Source organism: Bufo bufo, chromosome 1, assembly GCF_905171765.1.
Source record: "Bufo bufo chromosome 1, aBufBuf1.1, whole genome shotgun sequence".
Lineage (NCBI taxonomy): Eukaryota > Metazoa > Chordata > Amphibia > Anura > Bufonidae > Bufo > Bufo bufo.
In genome coordinates this window covers 800,053,455-800,072,951 of record NC_053389.1, presented here as the reverse complement: position 1 = coordinate 800,072,951, position 19,497 = coordinate 800,053,455, and the positions used below count along the sequence as shown (strand labels likewise).

Below are 19,497 nucleotides of genomic sequence, written 5' to 3'. Positions count from 1 at the left end.
ATAACTACTATAATACTGCTCCTATGTACAAGAATATAACTACTATAATACTGCCCCCTATGTACAAGAATATAACTACTATAATACTGCTCCTATGTACAAGAATATAACTACTATAATACTGCTTCTATGTACAAGAATATAACTACTATAATACTGCCTCCTATGTACAAGAATATAACTACTATAATACTGCTCCTATGTACAAGAATATAACTACTATAATACTGCTCCTATGTATAAGAATATAACTAGTATAATACTGCTCCTATGTACAAGAATATAACTACTATAATACTGCCTCCTATGTACAAGAATATAACTTCTATAATACTGCTCCTATGTACAAGAATATAACTACTATAATACTGCCTCCTATGTACAAGAATATAACTTCTATAATACTGCTCCTATGTACAAGAATATAATTGCTATAATACTGCTCCTATAAATAATAAGTACTTACAGGGTTTCTACCACCAGAAATACTGTTATGTAGCTGACTGATATTAGCGATGTGCCAATGTCAACACTACATAACAGTATGTTTCTAACATTTCTCCCTGCAGCCGTTTTGGTAAAATAAGCACTTTTATAATATGCTAATGAGCCTCTAGGTGCTATGTGGGCGTAAAATCAGCACCTAGAGGCTCCGTCTACTCACCCTTTATCCCGCTCAGGTCCCCTGTTCTGCCTGCAGTATTTGCAGTCATTTACAGTACTGACACTATGGGGGTCATTTATGATGCTGAAATATGCCTATGTTAGGGGTTTTTCAGGAGCAGAATGCGACACAAGGGTTAGTTGCGCTGCAATCTGAGATTTCTCCCCACTCACGGTCTAAAAAAGTGGTTGTGACGTGAGATAGAAGGGCACTGGTTAGAAAGCCGGTCTCTTTCACCATTTTCTATGCCTGTTTCAGGCGTAGAAAAAGGTCTAAATGTAAGAGAGCTCGGAAGCTGTCTAATATTTAGAACTGGTGGAAGATCAGCTGAAGTTCTGGAGAGGCCGGCTCCTCTACATAACTGCGGCGGATCCATCGCCAGGTATAGGGTTTATTAAGACCGGTGTCTGAATGCGGGTCTTAATAAATGCGCCCTTAAGTTTATAAGCTACAGTTTTTTAAGTCAATAACTATTATTACATAAGTCAATCCATACTATATATAGTAAGTTATAGGCCAGGGACCTCTGTATACCGTACCTGGTCTGACCACAAGGATCTCACAGTTCGCACCCATATAGTCAGCAGTACAAATACACTTCACTCCATCATAAGTTCCTCCATTTAAACATAATGAAGCTGAATAAAAAACAATGAGGAGAAGTTTATTGGTAAAAAATAAATTTACGGTATCATGGTACATATCTCAGACGAGCCACAGATGTCACATCCATTGACTATGATCACCATGTCTACTTCCAAATTATCCCCAGTCAGTGCTTTTGTGCTCTGGCAGCTCCGATAGGATGGGGTTGATGCTCTAACCCCTGTGGATACAAATACAGGGAGTGCAGAATTATTAGGCAAGTTGTATTTTTGAGGATTAATTTTATTATTGAACAACAACCATGTTCTCAATGAACCCAAAAAACTCATTAATATCAAAGCTGAATATTTTTGGAAGTAGTTTTTAGTTTGTTTTTAGTTTTAGCTATTTTAGGGGGATATCTGTGTGTGCAGGTGACTATTACTGTGCATAATTATTAGGCAACTTAACAAAAAACAAATATATACCCATTTCAATTATTTATTTTTACCAGTGAAACCAATATAACATCTCAACATTCACAAATATACATTTCTGACATTCAAAAACAAAACAAAAACAAATCAGTGACCAATATAGCCACCTTTCTTTGCAAGGACACTCAAAAGCCTGCCATCCATGGATTCTGTCAGTGTTTTGATCTGTTCACCATCAACATTGCGTGCAGCAGCAACCACAGCCTCCCAGACACTGTTCAGAGAGGTGTACTGTTTTCCCTCCTTGTAAATCTCACATTTGATGATGGACCACAGGTTCTCAATGGGGTTCAGATCAGGTAAACAAGGAGGCCATGTCATTAGATTTTCTTCTTTTATACCCTTTCTTGCCAGCCACGCTGTGGAGTACTTGGACGCATGTGATGGAGCATTGTCCTGCATGAAAATCATGTTTTTCTTGAAGGATGCAGACTTCTTCCTGTACCACTGCTTGAAGAAGGTGTCTTCCAGAAACTGGCAGTAGGACTGGGAGTTGAGCTTGACTCCATCCTCAACCCGAAAAGGCCCCACAAGCTCATCTTTGATGATACCAGCCCAAACCAGTACTCCACCTCCACCTTGCTGGCGTCTGAGTCGGACTGGAGCTCTCTGCCCTTTACCAATCCAGCCACGGGCCCATCCATCTGGCCCATCAAGACTCACTCTCATTTCATCAGTCCATAAAACCTTAGAAAAATCAGTCTTGAGATATTTCTTGGCCCAGTCTTGACGTTTCAGCTTGTGTGTCTTGTTCAGTGGTGGTCGTCTTTCAGCCTTTCTTACCTTGGCCATGTCTCTGAGTATTGCACACCTTGTGCTTTTGGGCACTCCAGTGATGTTGCAGCTCTGAAATATGGCCAAACTGGTGGCAAGTGGCATCTTGGCAGCTGCACGCTTGACTTTTCTCAGTTCATGGGCAGTTATTTTGCGCCTTGGTTTTTCCACACGCTTCTTGCGACCCTGTTGACTATTTTGAATGAAACGTTTGATTGTTCGATGATCACGCTTCAGAAGCTTTGCAATTTTAAGAGTGCTGCATCCCTCTGCAAGATATCTCACTATTTTTGACTTTTCTGAGCCTGTCAAGTCCTTCTTTTGACCCATTTTGCCAAAGGAAAGGAAGTTGCCTAATAATTATGCACACCTTATATAGGGTGTTGATGTCATTAGACCACACCCCTTCTCATTACAGAGATGCACATCACCTAATATGCTTAATTGGTAGTAGGCTTTCGAGCCTATACAGCTTGGAGTAAGACAACATGCATAAAGAGGATGATGTGGTCAAAATACTCATTTGCCTAATAATTCTGCACGCAGTGTATTAACGCCTCCTATAAACCACAGAACTTGAATATCTGTCATGGCTGGAACTTCTCACTGTGATAACATCTGAATTTTGTTTTAAGCTAATTGATCGACCAACTATGGATGGAACCCCATTTCTATGGAGACATTAGTGCCTGGCTGAAGAAGATCAGATGATAGATCACTTGACTCCACAAAACATGCTTTTTATGGCATCTTATTTGCCACTTTGGATGCTGTTTATTTAGCAGAATTGTACCCTTCAGTATAGCTGTGAGACTATCCTACTGATGGCCTAGGATGACTAGGTCTATCATAGTGATGACTTCTCCTTTAAGGAAGTCTTATACGTTCCCAGAGATCGAAGTGAACATCACACAGGTATAATTGTCCATGATTTAGGATCAGTTGTTTCCCAGCAAAACCATGTGGCCACATAATGATCAGTAATAAAACAGCAGCACTCGGAATGGCGCTACTGTTTCAGCCATATCACAGCCACATCGGTAACGCTCTACCCTACATGTGGTGCAATACAGTATAAAAAATGTGACTCACCTGTAGTAGTTTTTAATGAGGTCATATGTGATTGTACGGTATGTAAATCAATGGATTCTGAAGTATGTAATTCAGTGGATTCTGTAGTAGATAATTCTGTGGATTCCTTAGTAGATAATTCAGTGGATTCAGTAGTAGGTAATTCAGTGGATTCTTTTGTAGGTAATTCAGTGGATTCTGTAGTAGATAATTCAGTGGATTCAGTAGTAAGCAATTCTGTGGATTCAGTAGTAGGCATTTCACTAAATTCTGATGTAGGTATGTCAGTAGACTCTGTTGTAGGTAACTCAGTCAGTTCTGATGTAGGTATGTCAGTAGACTCTGTTGTAGGTACCTCAGTTAGTTCTGATGTAGGTAAGTCAGTAGACTCTGTTGAAGGTAACTCAGTCAGTTCTGATGTAGGTAAGTCAGTAGACTTTGTTGTAGGTAACTCAGTCAGTTCTGATGTAGGTAAGTCAGTAGACTCTGTTGTAGGTAACTCAGCCAGTTCTGATGTAGGTAAGTCAGTAGATTCTGTAGCAGGTTCGTCTGTCAATTCTGATGTAAATAAGTCAGTAGATTCTGTAGTAGATATTTCTATTGATTCTGTAGTAGGTTGTTCAGTGGATCCTGCAGAAATAGTATAATCAGAAGAATCAGGAGTGGCTTCAGGTTTATGTGATGTCACTTTGGTGGAGAATCCGGCAGTAAATTCACTGGTGCCTGCAGAGGTGAAGTCCTTGGTCGTAAACCGGGTTGTTTGTGACATTGCTGTTGTTGTTCCTGCAGATTAGAAAATAATTATAGACTGATGTTTTATATTTTTTCTCAAAAAATGTTTTGGCTAATCTGTAGCTAAAAGATAGGCTGACCGTGATACTGCCCAACATATCCAGTCAGGTTTGGGACTAGAGTTGAGCGGACACCTGGATGTTCGGGACCCAAACTTGACTCGAACTTGACCCCGAACCCCATTGAAGTCAATAGGGACCCAAACTTTTGAGCACTAAAATGGCTCTAAAAAAGTCATGGAATGGGATAGAGGGCTGCAAATTGCAGCAAAATGTGGCTAAGAGCATGGAAAGTGCTCTGCAAACAAATGTGGACAGGGAAATGACTTAAAATAGCATAAAATACATAAAATAAAATATAAAAAAATCTTGATCTAGGAGGACGAGGTCCATATAGAGTAGGAGGTTGAGGAGGCGGTGGAAGTGGCGGTGTAGGTGGAAGCGGTGGTGGTTGAGGAGGAGGTAGCCTACACTGTTTTTATTTTATTTTATTATTATTTATTTATTTTTGTTTAAATTTGGGTAGACCCCAAAACATTGGGAAATATAACCTGTGATAACCCCCTCCAGCCGGGCTAAACAAACGTTCAGACAATACACTTGCTGCAGGGCAGGCCAGCACCTCCAAGGCGTAAAGGGCAAGCTCAGGCAATGTGCCCAATTTGGAGACCCAGAAGTTGAAGGGGGCAGACCCATCAGTCAGTACGTGTAGACGTGTGCACACATACTGCTCCACCATGTCGCATGTCCCTGTGATGTCCACGATCCAATAGGATATCTGCTCTAGCAACTTTCTATGTTCTTTTCTGCGCCTATCATGTTTATCATGGTTAGTTGTGAATCAGGGTTCCACTCCGGAGAAGGAGCGTGAGAAAGAGATACTACATCCAAGCGAAAGGATCGAATGAAAGAGGTGGAGCGTGTCAAATAAAAACTAATTTTAGAAATTTAAGTCCCTGTCACCCATGCAGAGCAGGGTTTTTTATCGGCAAAAAATATAACTACTACTGCTACTGCTCCTATGTACAAGAATATAACTACTGTAATACTGATCCTATGTACAAGAATATAACTACTATAATACTGCTCCTATGTACAAGAATATAACTACTATAATACTGCTCCTATATACAAGAATATAACTACTATAATACTGCTCCTATGTACAAGAATATAACTACTATAATACTGCCTCCTATGTACAAGAATATAACTACTATAATACTGTCTCCTGTTTACAAACACATTACTATAATACTGTTCCTACATACAAGAATATAACTACTATAATCCTTCTCCTATTGTGGGGATTCGCTCTGGTAGGCAGGTTAGCGGACACAATATAGAGGCAATGGACCAGGTTTTAAATCAATCTTCAGTGTTTATTCACACTTATAACATAACAAAACAGTCCCATTTCAGGCTTGGTGCTTGTTCACACACAGAAAAAACTAAATAACATTCACCTGGTATCCTGGGTGTCAGTTCACACCTGGCTGTATGCTCAGCCTCAGAAAGTCCACTTGCAGGCTGTAAGGCGGCCTACTCGCCTGACAACGGCCTTCAGACCTCAGCTCAGAGAGCTCCCAAAACCACAGCATCTCCACAGCTTCACTGTGAGATAGAGGATAATCCACACAGCTGGGTTTTTAAATCCCAGCCAAAACCCGGCCTGGAGCGTGGGGAGGACCCACCCACCCTGCACTTTGGCTGCTCCCAGTAAGAATCCGGCTGTCATTCAGCACTAACTGCTGCTGAAACTTAAAATTACCGGCTCTTACCTCACCGAGGCCAGGAATCTCGGTGACACATACCTTCCATCAATGACGGACCCTTGCGCCTTCCTACATACCTCCCCCTTTGTTCAACCCTGAGGGGGTGAACACTTACCAGACAGTGTACGTGGGACAGCGTATCCGTCTTTCCCTGTAACCTTCCTTCCCTATGTTCCACGGAAAAAAAAAAGTTTTGTAAAGACAAGAACCAGCTGGTGACCCGAGCATTCCTCTCTTTGGCTTGTCTCATCCACTTGAGAGGGGAGTAGTCTGTCACCATAATAGTGGAGAGACTCGAGTGCCCACTTAATGGCCAGGCACTCTCTCTCCACTATACTGTACCTAGTCTCGGCTGGGGTGGCTTACGGCTGAGGAAGACAACAAAATGCTCCTCCCCGTTGACTTCATGAGACAGTACAGCACCAAGGCCTACTTCGGAGGCATCGGTCTGTACTATAAACTCCCTTTTGAAGTCAGGCGTCACCAAAACCGGGGACCCACACAGGGCCGACTTCAAAGCGGAGAAAGCCTCTTCCGCCTGGTCATTCCAGCGGACGACCACGGACTTCCGTCCCTTCAAGAGCCCTGTCGATAGAGCTGCTAAAGTGGCAAAATAGGGAACGAACCTCATATAATAGCCCACCATTCCCAGGAATGACTTTACTTGCCAAGATGCCCTAGGTATTTGGTCTCCTCTAACCCTATTGCACATTTTTTGGGGTTAGCTGTTAGACCAGCCTTTCGAAGGGAGTCCACTACGGCCTATACTTTGGGCAAGTAACTTTCCCAGTCGGTGCTGTGAATGACAATATCATGCAGATAAGCCGAGGCGTTTCGCCGATGTGGACGAAGCACAATGTCCATTAGACATTGAAAAGTGGCAGGGGCGCCATGCAGACCGAAGGGTAACACCTTATATTGGTACAGCCCCTCTGGTGTAATGAAGGCAGTTTTCTCCTTGGCAGCCTCCGTCAAGGGTACTTGCCAGTACCCTTTGGTGAGGTCCAAAACAGAAAAATACCGGGCTTGGCCTAACCTTTTAATAAGTTCATCCACCATGGGATATGCATCGAATTTAGATATTTCGTTCAGCTTATGAAAATCGTTACAAAACCGTAACTGTCCGGCTTGGGTATTAAGACTATAGGACTGGCCCACTCGCTTTTAGACTCCTCGATGACATCTAGCTGCAGCATGAGCTGCACTTCCTCCGAGATGGCTTGTCGCCGAGCTTCAGGTACCCGGTATGGCTTTAACCGGACTTTTGCCTGAGGCTCAGTGACAATGTCATGCTGGATTGCGGAAGCGCGTCCAGGGAGGTCCGAGAACTCATCCGTGTTCCGACTAATGAACTCCCTGGTCTCCTGAGCCTTTTTTAGAGGAGAGGCTGTCAGCAATTTTTACCATGGCAACCGCCTCCCTTGCATCAGACATAGGAGCCGGAACCTCTTCCCCTAGAAAACCCGGCCGCGGGCTGTCTTCAGTACAGGTCTCCCTATCCTTCCAAGGTAAAGTAAATTAACATGGTAAACCTGCTCCGGCGTCCGCCGCCCTGGCTGGTGTTGCTTGTAATTTACCTCTCCAACTTTATCGAGTACCTCGTAGGGCCCTTGCCATCTAGCCAGGGACTTACTGTCCACGGTCGGTACCAGAACCAAAACCCAGTCACCAGGATTAAAGTTCCGGACCCAAGCCTGCCGATTATAGATCCGACTCTGGGCTCGCTGAGCGGCCTCCATATGCTCCCTGACAAGAGGTAAAACGGTCTCTATCCGCTGTTGCATCTTGACAACATACTCCAGGACACTTTTATGCGGAGTGGGTTGCGGTTCCCACGCCTCTTTGGCCATGTCCAACAGACCACGAGGATGTCTGCCATAAAGCAATTCGAAGGGCGAGAACCCAGTAGAGCTTGGAGTACCTCTCGCACTGCAAACATGAGATAGGGCAGAAGAAGGTCCCAATCCTTCCCATCTTTAGACACCACCCTTTTTAACATAGTTTTTAGAGTTTTGTTATACCTTTCTACCAGACCGTCCGTTTGCGGATGGTATACGGACGTCCGTAACTGTCTGATATGCAGCAACTTACAGAGTTTCCTCATGACCTTGGACATAAAAGGGGTCCCCTAGTCAGTCAGCACCTCTTTAAGTAGCCCCACTCGGGAGAACATCTCCATTAGCTCCTTAGCTGTAAGCTTCGCTGATGTATGTCGCAGTGGCACCGCCTCCGGGTAAAGAGCGGCGTAGTCCAGGACGACCAAAATGTGTTGGTGTCCTCTAGCAGACTTCGGTACTGGGCCTACGAGGTCCATAGCGATTCGCTCAAACGGCACCTCGATGATCGAGGGAGGTACCAAGGGACTGCGAAAAAGGTGTTGGGGGCTAGTTACCTGGCAGGTCAAGCAAGATTTACAGAATTCTTCCACCTCCCTAAACACACTGGGCCAGTAAAACCGTTGTAGTATCCGGTCCTGTGTCTTCTGCATTCCCAGATGACCCCCGAGAACATGTTGGTGGGCTAACTCTAACACGAGTTTGCAATAAGCCTGGGGCACCACCAACTGTTCAATGGATTCACCTCGCAGCTGGTTTACTTGGTACAACATCTCCTGATGAACCACAAAACGGGGGAACACCGAATCTGCCCCTGGTTGTTGTGGTTCACCATCTACTATTAATACATTTTCCCAGGCTTGGGATAGTGTTGGGTCCCGGTATTGGGCGGTACCAAAATTATTCCCGGAGACATTGAGGTCTGTCAACTCCGGACCCGGTGGCAAGTGATCCACATCTCCCACCATCACACTTAGTAGGGTTGTCTCCCCCTCTTCCACCAAAGTGGCGGTCATCCCTACCGCTGGCCCTTCGGACTCAGGTTTCCAGGGTTCTGGTCTCCCCACTGAGCCGGCCACTCTGCTAGGGGGTCACATCTGTCTCCCATGTATCGGTAACTTTCGTATCCGGCCATAGTGCCGGGAAACCAGGGAAGTCTCTCCCAATGATTAGTTCATAGTGCAACTTTGTGGCGACGGCCACCTAATGAGTCCACGTGCCGGCCACTGTGGATAGTGACACCAGGGCAGTGGGATAGTCCTTAAAGTCTCCATGGATGCACACTACGCCTACTTTTCGGCCAGTATACTCGGCAGGCCGCACCAGGGCAGTTCTTACCAGGGACACCAGGCTCCCTGAGTCCAGCAGCAACACCGCCAGGGCATCTCACACTTACACCTGGCACAGGTGACTATTGTCTATTGTCGCAGGGTTACCGGATGCACACAGCCTCCTGGCATACATTTAGGGGCAGTAGCCAAAGTTAGTGTCCAGGGGTTCACCCCGATGGGGAAAGTCGGCCCTTATGTGTCCAGGCTCGTGACATCGCCAGCAGGGTTGGGTCTGCAGGGGGTACGTCCCGGGCGGGGTTGGCTGGCACCCACCACTGGGCCTGGGGTGGAGATTTCTGGGGTGTGACTGGCCCCCTCCCAAAAGAACCCCACTGCAGATTTCTGGTGGCCTCGTAGCGCTCCACCAAGTCAACCATTTCTAGTGCATTACCAGGAGACACCTGGCCGATCCAGTGCTGGAGAGGGTACGGCAATGCCCTCCAGAACACATCCGCCAACAGGCGGTCCAGCATAGCAGTGGGACTCAGTACGTCAGGCTGCGGCCATTATTGCAGCCTGTGTAGCAGATCATAATACTGCGGCCTGGCGGGTTCAGCCGGGTTAAATTCCCACTGACACACTCGCTGGGCCCAGACCAATACATTTACCCCCAGTCTTGCCAGAATATCACCTTTTAAGGACAGGTAGTCGGCCGCTTGGTCAGCTGGTAGTTCGAAAAACACCTGCTGGAGTCCAGACACCAGGAACGGAGTGATGACCTCAGCCCATTGGTCTCGGGGTAACTTCTCCCGCACGGCCACCTTTTCGAACACCACCAGATACGTCTCGACGTCGTCCGATTGGGTAATTTTAGGGATCGCCGCACGAACAGCTTTCTGGGCATCGTGGACGTTCTGGGACGCTCCTGCCGCTTGTAATGCTATCACATGCTGTAATAGCAGCTGGTTGGATTCCTGCTGCTGCTTGTTTGCCTCCCGCTACTGCAAATTAGCCTCCACGAGGGCTTTCACGACCGCCTCCATTTTGTCAGGGGATTGATTAAAGACATACACCCGCGCCCGGGGTAAAAAAAACTTTTCGGTCTTCAGGCCAGCCTCACTGCGTTTACCAGCTCCAATCCACCAATTGTGTGGATGCTCGCCTGACACACGGCCTTCAGACCTCAGCGCAGAGAGCTCCCAAAACCACAGCGTCTCCACAGCTTCACTGTTAAGTGGAGGATAATCCACACAGCTAAGACTGCTGGCTGAGTTTTTATATCTCAGCCAAAACCCGGCCTGGAGCGTGGGGAGAACCTACCCACCCTGCACTTTGGCTGCTCCCAGTAAGAATCTGGCCCGGATCGGCTAGACAGCCATACTAACAAATAATGTCAGTCAGCACTGACTGCCACTGTAACTTAAAATTACCGACTCTTACCTCACCGAGGCCAATCTCGGTGACACATACCTTCCATCAATGACGGACCCTTGCGCCTTCCTACACTATGTACAAGAATATTACTACTATAATACTGCCTCCTATGTACAAGAATATAACTACTATAATACTGCTTCTACACTGCGTGCAGAATTATTAGGCAAATGAGTATTTTGACCACATCATCCTCTTTATGCATGTTGTCTTACTCCAAGCTGTATAGGCTCGAAAGCCTACTACCAATTAAGCATATTAGGTGATGTGCATCTCTGTAATGAGAAGGGGTGTGGTCTAATGACATCAACACCCTATATCAGGTGTGCATAATTATTAGGCAACTTCCTTTCCTTTGGCAAAATGGGTCAAAAGAAGGACTTGACAGGCTCAGAAAAGTCAAAAATAGTGAGATATCTTGCAGAGGGATGCAGCACTCTTAAAATTGCAAAGCTTCTGAAGCGTGATCATCGAACAATCAAGCGTTTCATTCAAAATAGTCAACGGGGTCGCAAGAAGCGTGTGGAAAAACCAAGGCGCAAAATAACTGCCCATGAACTGAGAAAAGTCAAGCGTGCAGCTGCCAAGATGCCACTTGCCACCAGTTTGGCCATATTTCAGAGCTGCAACATCACTGGAGTGCCCAAAAGCACAAGGTGTGCAATACTCAGAGACATGGCCAAGGTAAGAAAGGCTGAAAGACGACCACCACTGAACAAGACACACAAGCTGACACGTCAAGACTGGGCCAAGAAATATCTCAAGACTGATTTTTCTAAGGTTTTATGGACTGATGAAATGAGAGTGAGTCTTGATGGGCCAGATGGATGGGCCCGTGGCTGGATTGGTAAAGGGCAGAGAGCTCCAGTCCGACTCAGACGCCAGCAAGGTGGAGGTGGAGTACTGGTTTGAGCTGGTATCATCAACGATGAGCTTGTGGGGCCTTTTCGGGTTGAGGATGGAGTCAAGCTCAACTCTTAGTCCTACTGCCAGTTTCTGGAAGACACCTTCTTCAAGCAGTGGTACAGGAAGAAGTCTGCATCCTTCAAGAAAAACATGATTTTCATGCAGGACAATGCTCCATCACACGCGTCCAAGTACTCCACAGCGTGGCTGGCAAGAAAGGGTATAAAAGAAGAGAATCTAATGACATGGCCTCCTTGTTCACCTGATCTGAACCCCATTGAGAACCTGTGGTCCATCATCAAATGTGAGATTTACAAGGAGGGAAAACAGTACACCTCTCTGAACAGTGTCTGGGAGGCTGTGGTTGCTGCTGCACGCAATGTTGATGGTGAACAGATCAAAACACTGATAGAATCCATGGATGGCAGGCTTTTGAGTGTCCTTGCAAAGAAAGGTGGCTATATTGGTCACTGATTTGTTTTTGTTTTGTTTTTGAATGTCAGAAATGTATATTTGTGAATGTTGAGATGTTATATTGGTTTCACTGGTAAAAATAAATAATTGAAATGGGTATATATTTGTTTTTTGTTAAGTTGCCTAATAATTATGCACAGTAATAGTAACCTGCACACACAGATATCCACCTAAAATAGCTAAAACTAAAAACAAACTAAAAACTACTTCCAAAAATATTCAGCTTTGATATTAATGAGTTTTTTGGGTTCATTGAGAACATGGTTGTTGTTCAATAATAAAATTAATCCTCAAAAATACAACGTGCCTAATAATTCTGCACTCCCTGTATGTACAAGACTATAACTGCTATAATACTGCTCCTATGTACAAGACTATAACTACTATAATACTGCCTCCTATGTACAAGAATATAACTACTATAATACTGCCTCCTATGTACAAGAATATAACTACTATAATACTGCTCCTATGTACAAGAATATAACTACTATAATACTGCTCCTATGTACAAGAATATAACTACTATAATACTGCTCCTATGTACAAGACTATAACTACTATAATACTGCTCCTATGTACAAGAATATAACTACTATCATACTGCTCCTATGTACAAGAATATAACTACTATAATACTGCTCCCATGTACAAGAATATAACTACTATAATACTACTCCTATGTTCAAGAATTTAACTACTATAATACTGCCTACTATGTACAAGAATATAACTACTATAATACTGCCTCCTATGTACAAGAATATAACTACTATAATACTGCTCCTATGTACAAGAATATAACTACTATAATACTGCCTCCTATGTACAAGAATATAACTACTATAATACTGCTCCTATGTACAAAACTATAACTACTATAATACTGCTCCTATGTACAAAAATATACCTACTATCATACTGCTCCTGTGTACAAGAATATAATTACTATAATACTGCCTCCTATGTACAAGACTATAACTACTATAATACTGCCTCCTATGTACAAGAATATAACTACTATAATACTGCCCCCTATGTACAAGAATATAACTACTATAATACTGTTCCTACGTACAAGAATATAACTACTATAATACTGCTCCTATGTACAAGAATATAACTACTATAATACTACTCCTATGTTCAAGAATATAACTACTATAATACTGCCTCCTATATACAAGAATATAACTACTATAATACTGCTCCTATGTACAAGAATATAACTACTATAATACTACTCCTATGTACAAGAATATAACTACTATAATACAGCTTCTATGTACAAGAATATAACTACTATAATACTGCTCCTATGTTCAAGAATATAACTACTATAATACTACTCCTATGTACAAGAATATAACTACTATAACCGCAGCCAAATAAATGAGGGGGGGGGGATAAACAAAAATAGACATACAAGACAACAGATAGGGATAACGAAAACACAAACAAGAAGAGGGGAGGAAAAAGGGGGGGGGATGGGGAGGGAAGGGGGTAGGTACAATGATGGCAGTATCAATCAGACCTCTATAAGGTTGTTCAAGGCGTTAGGTGACGATATGCTTTCCAGGGACTCCATATATCTAGGAAACGAGGGCGAGTGTGAGATTCCCAGTGAGCCAGCTCTTCAAAGCGACATATCTGATCCACTTTCTCTTGCCACATCAGCAGCGTAGGCGCAGAGTCGTTCTTCCATAGCAAAGGGATTAGCAGACGGGCGGCAGTTAGAAGTAATGTTGGTAGGTTGTTCTTAGAAGGGGTCAGGGACATATTGGGGCACCAAAGCAGAACTAATTGTGCACTTAGACTTATATGGGGGTCACAGATGTGCCTGATTAAGCTCTCAATCTGTGTCCAAAAGGGACGGATTAGACTGCAGGACCACCATATGTGAGAAAGTGACCCCTTCTCTGTTCCACACCTCCAGCACCGATCGGGTATTTCCTGATTGAGATTATGAAGGAACTCAGGCGTTTTGTACCAACGTGTGAGTAGCTTAACTTTCTAACTATTTGCTGTCTCAATAAAAAGAGATTTGGCTTAGAATATAACTACTATAATACTGCTCCTATGTTCAAGAATATAATTGCTATAAAACTGCTTCTCTAAAAAGGAGTACTTACATGGTTTCTAAAACGAGAAATACTGTTATGTAGCTGACTGATATTAGCGATGCGCTATGTTTGTTACATTTCTCCCTGCAGCCGTTTTGGTAAAATAAGCACTTTTATAATATGCTAATGAGCCTCTAGGTGCTATGTGGGCGTAAAATCAGCACCTAGAGGCTCCGTCTACTCACCCTTTATCCGCCCAGGTCCCCTGTTCTGCCGCCCCCGCTTCATTGATGTGACGGTTCGCAGCAGCGTTGACGAAATCCCACACCTGCGCCGTTCACTTCTGTCTTCGGCACAGGCGCAGAGAGTGAATGATGCGCTACTGGTGCCAGATTCCTCACTGCGCCTGCGCCGACTACGTCACAGTGAGGAAGCCGGCACCAGGAGAGCGGCCTTCACTCACTGCGCCGAAGACAGAAGTGAACGGCGCAGGCGCGGGATTTCATCAACGCTGCTGCGAACCGTCACATCAAACAAGAGGAGCGGGGCGGGCAGAACAGGGGACCTGGGCGGGATAAAGGGTGAGTGGACGGAGCCTCTAGGTGCTGATTTTACGCCCACATAGCACCTAGAGGCTCATAAGCATATTATAAAAGTGCTTATTTTACAAAAACGGCTGCAGGGACAAATGTAACAAACATACTATTATGTAGTGCTGACATTGGCGCATCGCTAATATCAGTCAGCTACATAACAGTATTTCTGATGGTAGAAACCCTTTAAACACTTGGTATAATTTGCAGTCATTTACAGTACTGACACTATGGGGGTCATTTATGATGCTGAAATATGCCCATGTTAGGGGTTTTTCAGGAGCAGAATGCGACACAAGGGTTAGTTGCGCTGCAATCTGAGATTTCTCCCCACTCACGGTGTAAAAAAGTGGTTGTGACGTGAGATAGAAGGGCACTGGTCAGAAAGCCGGTCTCATTCACCATTTTCTATGCCTGTTTCAGGCGTAGAAAAAGGTCTAAATGTAAGAGAGCTCGGAAGCTGTCTAATATTTAAAACTGGTGGAAGATCAGCTGAAGTTCTGGAGAGGCCGGCTCCTCTACATAACTGCGGCGGATCCATCGCCAGGTATAGGGTTTATTAAGACCGGTGTCTGAATGACGGTCTTAATAAATCTGCCCCTAGGTTTATAAGCTACAGTTTTTTAAGTCAATAACTATTAATACATGAGTCATTCCATACCATATATAGTAAGTTATAGGCCAGGGACCTCTGTATACCGTACCTGGTCTGACCACAAGGATCTCACAGTTCGCCCCCATATAGTCAGCAGTACATGTACACTTCACTCCATCATAAGTTCCTCCATTTAAACAGAATGAAGCTGAATAAAAAACAATGAGGAGAAGTTTATTGGTAAAAAATAAATTTACGGTATCATGGTACATATCTCAGACGAGCCACAGATGTCACATCCATTGACTATGATCACCATGTCTACTTCCAAATTATCCCCAGTCAGTGCTCTTGTGCTCTGGCAGCTCCGATAGGATGGGGTTGATGCTCTAACCCCTGTGGATACAAATATTAACGCCTCCTATAAACCACAGAACTTGAATATCTGTCATGGCTGGAACTTCTCACTGTGATAACATCTGAATTTTGGTTTAAGCAAATTGCTGGACCAATTATGGATGGAACCCCATTTCTATGGAGACAATAGTGCCTGGCTGTAGAAGATCAGATGATATACAGTACAGACCAAAAGTTTGGACACACCTTCTCATTCAAAGAGTTTTCTTTATTTTCATGACTATGAAGGCATCAAAACTATGAATTAACACATGTGGAATTATATACATAACAAACAAGTGTGAAACAACTGAAAATATGTCATATTCTAGGTTCTTCAAAGTAGCCACCTTTTGCTTTGATTACTGCTTTGCACACTCTTGGCATTCTCTTGATGAGCTTCAAGAGGTAGTCCCCTGAAATGGTTTTCACTTCACAGGTGTGCCCTGTCAGGTTTAATAAGTGGGATTTCTTGCCTTATAAATGGGGTTGGGGCCATCAGTTGCGTTGAGGAGAAGTCAGGTGGATACACAGCTGATAGTCCTACTGAATAAACTGTTAGAATTTGTATTATGGCAAGAAAAAAGCAGCTAAGTAAAGAAAAACGAGTGGCCATCATTACTTTAAGAAATTAAGGTTAGTAAGTCAGCCGAAAAATTGGGAAAACTTTGAAAGTAAGGGCTATTTGACCATGAAGGAGAGTGATGGGGTGCTGCGCCAGATGACCTGGCCTCCACAGTCACCGGACCTGAATCCAATCGAGATGGTTTGGGGTGAGCTGGACCGCATAGTGAAGGCAAAAGGGCCAACAAGTGCTAAGCATCTCTGGGAACTCCTTCAAGACTGTTGGAAGACCATTTCAGGGGACTACCTCTTGAAGCTCATCAAGAGAATGCCACGAGTGTGCAAAGCAGTAATCAAAGCAAAAGGTGGCTACTTTGAAGAAGCTAGAATATGACATATTTTCAGTTGTTTCACACTTGTTTGTTATGTATGTAATTCCACATGTGTTAATTCATAGTTTTGATGCCTTCATAGTCATGAAAATAAAGAAAACTCTTTGAATGAGAAGGTGTGTCCAAACTTTTGGTCTGTACAGTAGATCACTTGACTCCACAAAACATGCTTTTTATGGCATCTTATTTGCCACTTTGGATGCTGTTTATTTAGCAGAATTGTACCCTTCAGTATAGCTGTGACACTATCCTACTGATGGCCTAGGATGACTAGGTCTATCATAGTGATGACTTCTCCTTTAAGGAAGTCTTATTCGATCCCAGAGATCAAAGTGAACATCACACAGGTATAATTGTCAATGATTTAGGATCAGTTGTTTCCCAGCAAAATCATGTGGCCACGTAACGATCAGTAATAAAACAGCAGCACTCGGAATGGCGCTACTGTTTCAGCCATATCACAGCCACATCAGTAACGCTCTACCCTACATGTGGTGCAATATAGTATAGAAACTGTGACTCACCTGTAGTCGTTTTTAATGAGGTCATATGTGATTGTACGGTATGAAAATCATTGGGTTCTGAAGTATGTAATTCAGTGGATTCTGTAGTAGATACTTCAGTGGATTCTGTAGTAGGTAATTCAGTGGATTCTGTAGTAGATACTTCAGTGGAGTCCATAGTAGGTAATTCAGTGGATACTGTAGTAGGTAATTCAGTGGATTCTGTATTAAGTAATTCAGTGCATTCTGTAGTAGATAATTCAGTGGATTCTGTAGTAAGCAATTGTGTGGATTCTGTAGTAGGTAATTCAGTGGATTCAGTAGTAAGCGATTCTGTAGTAGGTATTTCACTCAATTCTGATGTAGGTATGTCAGTAGACTCTGTTGTAGGTACCTCAGTCAATACTGATGTAGGTAAGTCAGTACACTCTGTTGTAGGTACCTCAGTCAATACTGATGTAGGTAAGTCAGTAGACTCTGTTGTAGGTACCTCAGTCAATTCTGATGTAGGTAAGTCAGTAGACTCTGTTGAAGGTAACTCAGTTAGTTCTGATGTAGGTAAGTCAGTAGATTCTGTAGCAGGTTCGTCTGTAAATTCTGATGTAGGTAAGTCAGTAGACTCTGTTGTAGGTACCTCAGTCAATTCTAATGTAGGTAAGTCAGTAGACTCTGTTGAAGGTAACTCAGTTAGTTCTGATGTAGGTAAGTCAGTAGACTCTGTTGAAGGTAACTCAGTCAGTTCTGATGTAGGTAAGTCAGTAGATTCTGTAGCAGGTTCGTCTGTAAATTCTGATGTAGATAATTCTGTAGATTCTGTAGTAGATATTTCTATTGATTCTGTAGTAGGTTGGTCAGTGGATCCTGCAGAAATAGTATAATCTGAAGAATCAGTAGTGGCTTCAGGTTTATGTGATGTCACTTTGGTGGAGAATCCGGCAGTAAATTCACTGGTGCCTGCAGAGGTGAAGTCCTTGGTCGTAAACCGGGTTGTTTGTGACATTGCTGTTGTTGTTCCTGCAGATTAGAAAATAATCACATACTGATGTTTTATATTTTTTCTCAAAAAATGTTTTGGCTAATCTGTAGCTAAAATATAGGCTGACCGTGATACTGCCCAACATATCCAGTCAGGTTTGGGACTAGAGTTGAGCGGACACCTGGACACATATGGAGTAGGAGGTTGAGGAGGCGGTGGATGTGGCGGTGTAGGTGGAAGCGGTGGTGGAGGAGGAGGAGGTAGCCAACACAGTTTTTTTATTTTTATTATTATTATTTTTTTTTTGTTTAAATTTGGGTAGACCCCAAAACATTGGGAAATATAACCTGTGATAACCCCCTCCAGCCGGGCTAAACAAACGTTCAGACAATACACTAGCGTAAAGGGCAAGCTCAGGCCATGTGCCCAATTTGGAGACCTAGAAGTTGAAGGGGGCAGAACCATCAGTCAGTACGTGTAGACGTGTGCACACATACTGCCCCACCATGTCGCACGTCCCTGTGATGTCCACGATCCAATAGGATATCTGCTCTAACAACTTTCTATGTTCTTTTCTGCGCCTATCATGTTTATCATGGTTAGTGTTGAATCAGGGTTCCACGCCGGAGAAGGAGCGTGAGAAAGAGATACTTCATCAAAGGGATGTAGGGACAAGTTGTGGGACAAGTTGTTAAAGCAGAAGGATCGAATGAAAGAGGTGGAGCGCGTCAAATAAAGACGAATTTTAGAAATTTAAGTCCCTGTCACCTATGCAGAGCAGGGTTTTTTTTATCGGCAAAAAATATAACTACTATAATACTGCTCGTATGAACAAGAATATAACTACTATAATACTGCTCCTATGTACAAGAATATAACTACTATAATACTGCCCCCTATGTACAAGAATATAACTACTACAATACTGCTCCTATGTACAAGAATATAACTACTATAATACTGCTCCTGTGTACAAGAATATAACTACTATAATACTGCCTCCTATGTACAAGAATATAACTACTATAATACTGCCCCTATGTACAAGAATATATCTACTATAATACTCCTCCTATGTACAAGGATATAACTACTATAATACTGCCTCCTATATACAAGAATATAACTACTATAATACTGCCTCCTATGTACAAGAATATAACTACTATAATACTGCTCCTATGTACAAGAATATAACTACTATAATACTGCTCCTATGTACAAGAATATAACTACTATAATACTGCTCCTATGTACAAGAATATATCTACTATAATACTGCTCCTATGTACAAGAATATAACTACTATAATACTGCTCCTATGTACAAGAATATAAC

General features: G+C 43.3%; 1 long non-coding RNA gene across 1 annotated transcript; it reads right to left on the bottom strand.

The window, feature by feature from the left end:
* Positions 1 to 886: 886 nt before the first annotated feature.
* On the bottom strand, positions 887 to 15,817 carry LOC120987258. The gene is made up of 3 exons (XR_005775969.1): positions 15,806 to 15,817; positions 9,383 to 9,390; positions 887 to 999 (listed from the first exon to the last, which is right to left on the bottom strand). It is a non-coding gene; the product is annotated as an uncharacterized LOC120987258 (long non-coding RNA).
* Positions 15,818 to 19,497: the final 3,680 nt, after the last annotated feature.